General features: G+C 40.8%; 1 pseudogene; it reads right to left on the reverse strand.

The window, feature by feature from the left end:
- Positions 1 to 6,137: 6,137 nt before the first annotated feature.
- Positions 6,138 to 6,788, reverse strand: LOC108514797 (60S ribosomal protein L14 pseudogene; annotated as a pseudogene).
- Between the last annotated feature and the right edge of the window lie 1,437 nt (positions 6,789 to 8,225).

An 8,225-nucleotide genomic window follows, 5' to 3' on the forward strand; every position in this document is an offset into this window, starting at 1 on the left:
CAGAACAACTGCCACATTGAAATGATGGAGGCCCAGAGAAATCTAAACAGATAAATTCTGTCAAACATGGCTTTAAAACCAACAGTTATCACTAGTCAAACTCTTCTAAAAAAAAACTTTGCAAGAATCCCAGTTGAGTATTGCTCTTATCTCAAGAGTTACACATTCAACCAGAAGAATTACAGATCTCTTATTGATACCCCTGTCCTACTTCCAAATTCAGCCAGTATCAAATAAGGGAAAAGATGAGAGGGTAGGGAGCAATGAGAGAATAATTTGTCTCCACAAAACCAAGGTCTTATAGGACCCTTTCTTTTTCACCTAGATGAGAGAAATTATTTTGAAAGTGCTAAGCTTAATTGATTTGCAGCCACATCAACTCAGACCCCCAAAGACTCCAATTATATATCCCATGATACCCAGGGCCTGCAGGAAGCAGACTTTCCCCTGAGATTGGTAGATGGGCTTCACAGTCAAGTGTTATGATTAACCCAAAGTTCTTTTTTCAATACAGATGAAGGACATCACAGTACTCTCATCCTTATTCAGGCTTAAAGGCTATTAGAAATGTGATACCACAGCCTTACTTACACGAAAGTGAGTGGAATTCTAGAAAAGTCAAATGACTTGATAAAATGCTTTGCTGTTTGAGCTTATTTATGCCAGTATGCTAATGAAGCAAAAGATGGGAGGTCATATTTTCTTTTCTACAGTCTAGAAGTTAATGACTTTGAAGCACCAGAGATAGGCTCAGATAGACCACTTACACAAGGTTGTGTATCCATTTTTAGGAGCCTGGAAAGCTATAAGCACTCTCAAGTGCTTTCAAGCACATTTGTCCTGCTTTACACAAAGCATAATAAGCCTGGTTGATGGTAGAGAAATAATAATGTTGTTAATCCAAGCAGCTTAGAGGTGAATCATCTACTCCAACAATCCAGATTGATTTAATGCCCTTTGGACAGTATGACTCAGTTCTTTCTTGGAGGGCTAATGGACAATCACCATCTCATTTATGCCCCATTCACACTCTTTTCTGACTCTGCATGAACAAAACAGGCCAATGGTTTCCTGGGATGCAGCCTGAAATACTGGCCTTAAGTGATTATGCCTCAGTGGGAAGAATTCAGCTATTACGCAAAACTCAGGCCTACACACCTTTTCTTCCTGAATTTATCAGCTCTCTTTGGTAATTGATATTACCTAGAGAAGATGGTAAAGATGAGGTCAGTGTCAACCAAGGAAAAATCCAAATCATAAGACAATTTAAAAGAAACAAGTTTTATTACTCTCAAATAAAAACAACTCAAACTGGACTCAAAATGCTTTAAGGAAGTATTGTCCCAGAATGTCCCTAAGAGACCTATTTAATGAATAATTGGAATTATTTGTAATTGGTAAGTCAATTACAAATTGAAGGGGAGCTTCTAAACTAAAATAGTTTAAAAATGTAAAGGCACCAAACAGTCCTATGGGAGACCAAGATTAAAATTCCAATGAAGAAAAGCTTTGCTAATATTGGCAAAATGGTAACAAATGTTGAAGTTGGATGATGGGTGTATGGAGGTTCATTATACTATTCTATTTCTGTGTATGTTTAACTGTTTCTCTAATAGTTCTTTTTGAAGACCTTTTCTGAACAAAGGTAACTTTTAGGTCAGCCCTCTGAATTATGGCAAATTTGAAATTACTAGGATTAATATTAGAGCTTTCACTCTATTAAAAATTTTTATCAAAGCTCTCAGACCCTTGAACTTCCCTGTCCCAAACTCAGCCTGCCTATATTCAAGCTACAGGCAAGGGTAATTGGGATCCTACAGAGCCATACCTTGTTCTGCTCCTAGTGAAAATATCAAGGGAAACATGACAGAAGGGAAAAAAGAAGATATTGGGCCAGGAGATGAAGGGCTAGCTTTGAAAGCCAAAGCCTGTTTTGATGGCATCACCTGCTGTCCATTTTCCACTTTCAGAGAGATTTGTTATGGAGAGAAATTGTCCTATATTCTCTCTCTCTCTTGCTTCGATTCTGTCAACCACCATAATAAGTAGGCCACTTTCTCCTGGCCGGAATAAGCTCAGCTAGATGGAGAACCCATGGGGGACTATGCCTTCAGTCCATTGCTTTACACTAATGAGGGAAAGACTTCAGGCTCTGGAGTGCCTCCCACACTGGGGCCATTCTTAGTCAAGCACATTTCTCATCTGCCATTGTTCCACTAAACATATTCTTGAGGTAGCTTGGAGGGGCTAGGTAGTGAAGCTTGGAAACTTCCCGCATGTAAATTTTTCATTTTACCAACAGACTATTTCCAGGCAAGAAGCCATAACTTCTATAAGCAAACTTCACTCTTCCAATGACAAAGTAAACTGAATTCAAGAAAGGAGGTATCCTACACAGTGAATTCTATGCAAGTCACAGTACAGTAGGCTTTTTCAAGACTTCTGAACTGTAAAAAAGAAAAAAAGGAAAGAAAGAAATACTGAATAAACTGCTGTAGTTAGTTACTTGCAATAACTAGCACACTCACAAATCTACCCTTGTATCAGTGACAAAATAGTGTCGAATCCTAATTACCAAGGTGCTTTTGAGAATGTCCATGCATTCTTTGGGTGTTGGTTTATCCATCTGTTGAAAAACGTTAGTGATACATGTTTTCTCTTTATTACCAAGAAGTTTCTCACAAAAATTAACTCAAGATGGAGACAGCTAGGCCTAGCAACTACCTAAATATTAAACTACAAGGTATTACAGATAAGTGTCAGGGGGCCTGGGGGAATACTGTAGGTAAAAAGAGAAATATAACAGGAAAGACCAAATAACATATGTATTACCCAATTCACACCTACAAGTTAAGGTTTAGATCTAAAACCATCTCAGATATAATTCTACCACTCAGGAATAGGGTACTTGTTGTCTAGATTCTGGATATTAGTTCTTTGTCAGATATGTATATTGTGAAGATTTTGTCCCACTCTGTGGGTTGTCTGTTTACTCTGCTGATTGTTCCTTTTGCTGTGCAAAAGCTCTTTAGTTTAATTAGGTCCAAGCTATTTATCTTTGTTTTTATTGCATTTGCTTTTGGGTTCTTGGTCAAGAAATCCTTGCCTAAGCCAATGTCTAGAAGGGTTTTTCCTACAACGAACTCAAACAAATCAGTAAGAAAAAAACAAACAATCTCATCAAAAAGTGGGCTAAGGACATGAATAGACAATTCTCAAAATAAGATATACAAATGGCCAATAATCATATGAAAAAATGCTCAACATCACTAATAAGGGAAATGCAAATCAAAACCACAATGTGATACCATCTTACTCATGCAAAGATGGCCATAATAAAAAAATAGTAGATGTTGGCATGGATGCAGTGAACAAGGTACACTTCTACACTGCTGGTAGGAATGTAAACTAATACAGCCACTATGGAAAACAGTGTGGAGATTCCTTAAAGAACCAAGAGTAGAACTACCATTTGATCCAGCAATCCCACTACTGGGTATCTACCCAGAGGAAAAGAAGTCATTATTTGAAAAAGACACTTGCACACGCATGTTTATAGCAGCACAATTCACAATTGCAAAATCACGGAACCAATTCAAATGCCCATCAATCAATGAGTAGATAAAGAAAATGCGGTCTAAAACCACATTAGATCTAAAACCTTAAGAAAAAGAAGTTTCTTACAAAAATTAAGTCAAGATGGATTAAAGACTTAAATATTAAACCCAAAACTATAAAAACCCTGGAAGACAACCTAAGCAACACCATTCTGGACACAGGAATAAGGAATAAGCAAAGATTTCATAACAAAGATGACAAAAGCAACTGCAACAAAAGCAAAAATTGACAAATAGGATCTAATTAAACTAAAGAGCACAGCAAAAGAAACTATAAACAGCGTAAACAGACAACCTACAGAATGGGAGAAAATTTTTGCAAACTAAGCATCTGACAAAGATCTAATATCCACCATCTATAAGGAACTTAAACAAATTTACAAGAAAAAACCAAACAGCCCCATTAACAGGTAGGCAAAGGACATGAACAGATACTTTTCAAAAGACATACATGCAGCCAATGAGCATATGAAAGAAAGCTCAACATCACCGATCATTAGAGAAATGCAAATCAAAACCACAATGAGATACCATCTCACACCAATCAGAATGGCTATTACTAAAAAGTCTAAAAATAATAGCTGCTGGTGAGGTTGCAGAGAAAGGGAATGCTTATATACCACTGGGAATGTAAATTAGTTCAACCATTGTGGAAAGTGGTGTGGCGATTTCTCAAAAAACTTAAAATATAAATACCACTTGGCCCAGCAATCCCATTATTTGGTATATCCCCAAAGGAATACAAATCATTTTATCGTAAAGACACATGTACTTATACGTTCACTTCAGTATTATAAACAAAACCAAAGTCATGGAATCAACCTAAATGCCCATCAATGGTAGACTGAATAAAGTAAACGTGGTACATACATACCATGGAATTTTATGCAGCCATAAAAAAGAATGAGATCAGAGATGGCTGGCAAGATGGCCAAATAGGAAGAGCTCTAGCCTGCAGCTCCCAGTGAGATCAACACAGAAGATGGGTGATTTCTGCATTTCCAACTGAGGTACCTGGCTCATCTCATTGGGACTGGTTAGACAGTGGATGCAGCCTATGCAGGGCAAGCTGAAGCAGGGTGGGGTGTCGCCTCACCCAGGAAGTGCAAGGGGTCAGGGAACTCCCTCCCCTAGCCAAGGGAAGCTGTGATGGACTGTACCGTAAGGAATGGTGCATTCCGGCCCAGATACTATGCTTTTCCCACAGTCTTCGCGACCTGCAGACCAGGAGATTCCCTCAGGTGCCTACACCACCAGGGCCCTGGGTTTTTCAACCACAAAACTGGGCTACCAGCTAGGCACACAAAAAGCTAGCTGCAGGAGTTTTTTTTCATACCGCAGTGGCACCTGGAACACCAGTGAGACAGAACTATTCACTCCCCTGGAAAGGGGGCTGTGGCCAGGGAGCCAAGTGGTTTAGCTCAGCGGATCCCACCTCAAGGAACCCAGCAAGCTAAGATCCATTGGCTTGAAATTCTTGCTGCCAGCACAGCAGTCTCAAGTGGACCTGGGATGCTCAAGCCTGGTGGGGGGAGGGGCGTCCACCATTACTGAGGCTTGAGTAGGCATGTTTTCCCCTCACAGTGTAAACAAAGCCTCTAGGAAGTTCGAACTGGGCGGAGTCCACTGCAGCATGGCAAAGCCAGTGTAGCTAGACTTCCTCTCTAGATTCCTCCTCTCTGAGCAAGGCATCTTTGAAAGAAAGGCAGCAACCCCACTCAGGGGCTTATAGATAAAACTCCCATCTCTCTGGGACAAAACACCTAGGCAAAGGGGTGGCTATGGGCGCAGCTTCAGCAGAGTTAAATGTTCCTGCCTGCTGCTTCTGAAGAGAGCAGCAGATCTCCCAGCACAGCGCTTGAGCTCTGCTAAAGGACACACTGCCTCCTCAAGTGGGTCCCTGACACCCGTGCCTCCTGACTCGGAGACACCTCCCAGCAGGGGTCGAAAGACACCTCATACAGGAGAGCTCTAGCTGGCATCTGGCTGGTGCCCCTCTGGGACAAAGCTTCCAGAGGAAGACACAGTCAGCAATCTTTGCTGTTCTGCAGCCTCTGATGGTGATACCCAGGCAAACAGCATCTGAAGTGGACCTCCAGCAAACTCCAGCAGACCTGCAGCAAAGGGGACTGACTGGTATAAGGAAAACTAACAAATAGAATGAAATAAAATTAACATCAACCAAAAGGATGTCCACTCAAAAAACCCATCCAAAGGTCACCAACATCAAAGACCAAAGGTATATAAATCCATGAAGATGAGGAAAAAACAGCACAAAAGGCTGAAAATTCCAAAAACCAGAATGCCTCTTCTCCTCCAAAGAATCACAACTCCTCGCCAGCAAGGGAGCACAACTGGATGGAGAATGAGTTTGACAAATTGACAGAAGTAGGCTTCAGAAGGTGGGTAATAACAAACTCCTCCAAGCTAAAGGAGCATGTTCTAACCCAATGCAAGGAAGCTAAGAATCTTTTTTTTTTCATGTCAAAAAGAACCTTTATTACTTTTTTTGATTGTCACTTATGCTTTCTTGCCAGATGCCTTTGGAGCAGGTGCTTTCTGGACTGGAGCTTTCTGACCCTTCTGAGCTTTTGGAGCAGGTGCAGCCTTCTGGCCTGTGGCTTTCTGGGCAGGAACCTTCTGGGCTGGAGCCTTTTTACTCACGGTGGTCATCTCTTTTGCTGGAACTTTAGCAGCGGCTGCAGCAGCTGTAGCAGCAGCAGCAGTACCCTTAGTACCAGGTGCTTTTTTGGGAGAAGCTTTCAGGAGAGCTGCCTTTTGAAGCTTCTTAACTTCATTCTTGATTATTCTGTTCCTCATTTTCTTTGCTTTCATAACTTTAAAATGATCAAAATCTGTCATCTAGGTTTTCCTTTCTCTGGCTTCAATCTTCTTGGCCCATTGTGTGGCTGCCCATTTTGTATTGATGTCTGCCTTCTGCCAGGCTTGTCGGACATACTTCTGGAGGGCACTGTGTGAAAACTTGAGGATGAAATCAGTGAGCTGCATGCACTTGAAAGGCGTGGCCTGTCTCCTCACTTGAGTGCAAGGTCCATCGACCAAAGCCTTGTTCTGATCAATAACATCTACAATCGCAACCAATTTTCTGGCATGAGGTCCAAAGGAGACATAGGCCACCCGGCTAACCTCCATGAAGCACCTGAACACCATGTTGGCAGCATTAGGTGAGAAGGAAGCTAAGAATCTTGATAAAAGGTTACAGGAATTGCTAACTAGAATAACCAGTTTAGAGAAGAACATAAATGACCTGGTGGAGTGGAAAAACACAGCACAAGAACTTTGTGAAGCATACACAAGTGTCAATAGCTGAACTGATCAAGTGGAAGAAAGGATATCAGAGATTGAAGACCAACTTAATGAAATAAAGTGTGAAGACAAGATTAGAGGAAAAAGAATGACAAGGAATGAACAAAGCCTCCAAGAAATATAGGACTATGTGAAAAAAACAAACCTACGTTTGATTGGTGTACCTGAAAGTGATGGGGAGAATGGAACCAAGTTGGAAAACACTCTTCAGGATATTATCCAGGAGAACTTCCCCAACCCAGCAAGACCGGCCAACATTCAAATTCAGGAAATACAGAGAACACCACAAAGGTACTCCTTGAGAAGAGCAACCCCAAGACACATAATCGTCAGGAACACAAAGGTTGAAATGAAGGAAAAAATGTTAAGGGCAGCCAGAGAGAAAGGTCCCTTCCCACAAAGGGAAGCCCATCAAACTAACAGCAGATCTCTCTGCAGAAAACCTACAAGCCAGAAGACAGTGGGGGCCAATATTCAACATTCTTAAAGAAAAGAATTTTCAGCCCAGAATTTCATATCCAGCCAAACTAAGCTTCATAATTGAAGGAGAAATAAAATCCTTTATAAACAGGCAAATGCTGAGAGATTTTGTCCCCACCAGGCCTACCTTGCAAGAGCTCCTGAAGGAAGCACTAAATATGGAAAGGAACAACTTGTAACAGCCACTGCAAAAACACCAAATTTTAAAGACCCTCAACAATATGAAGACACCGCATCAACTAATGGGCAAAATAACCAGCTAGCATCATAATGACAGGATCAAATTCACACATAACAATATTAACCTTAAATGTAAATGGGTTAAATCCCCCAATTAAAAGACACAGACTGGCAAATTGGATAAAGAGTCAAGACCCATTGGTGTGCTGTATTCAGGAGACCCATCTCATGTTCAGACACACATAGGCTCAAAGAAAAGGGATGGAAGAATATTCACCAAGCAAATGGAAAGTGAAAAAAAGCAGGAGTTGCAATCCTAGTCTCTGATAAACAGACTTTAAACCAACAAAGATAAAAAAAGACAAAGAAGGGAATTACATAATGGTAAAGGGATGAATGCAACAAGAGCTAACTATCCTAAATATATATGCACCCAATACAGGAGCACCCAGATTCATAAAGCAAGTCCTTAAAGACCTACGAAGAGACTTAGACTCCCACACAATAAAATTGGGAGACTTTAACACTCCACTGTCAATATTAGACAGATCAACAAGACAGAAAATTAACAAGGATATTCAGGACTTGAACTCAGCTCTGGACCAAACAGACCTAATAGAC

Source organism: Rhinopithecus bieti, unplaced genomic scaffold (assembly GCF_001698545.2).
Source record: "Rhinopithecus bieti isolate Rb0 unplaced genomic scaffold, ASM169854v2 scaffold_34333, whole genome shotgun sequence".
In the NCBI taxonomy this organism is placed as follows: domain Eukaryota; kingdom Metazoa; phylum Chordata; class Mammalia; order Primates; family Cercopithecidae; genus Rhinopithecus; species Rhinopithecus bieti.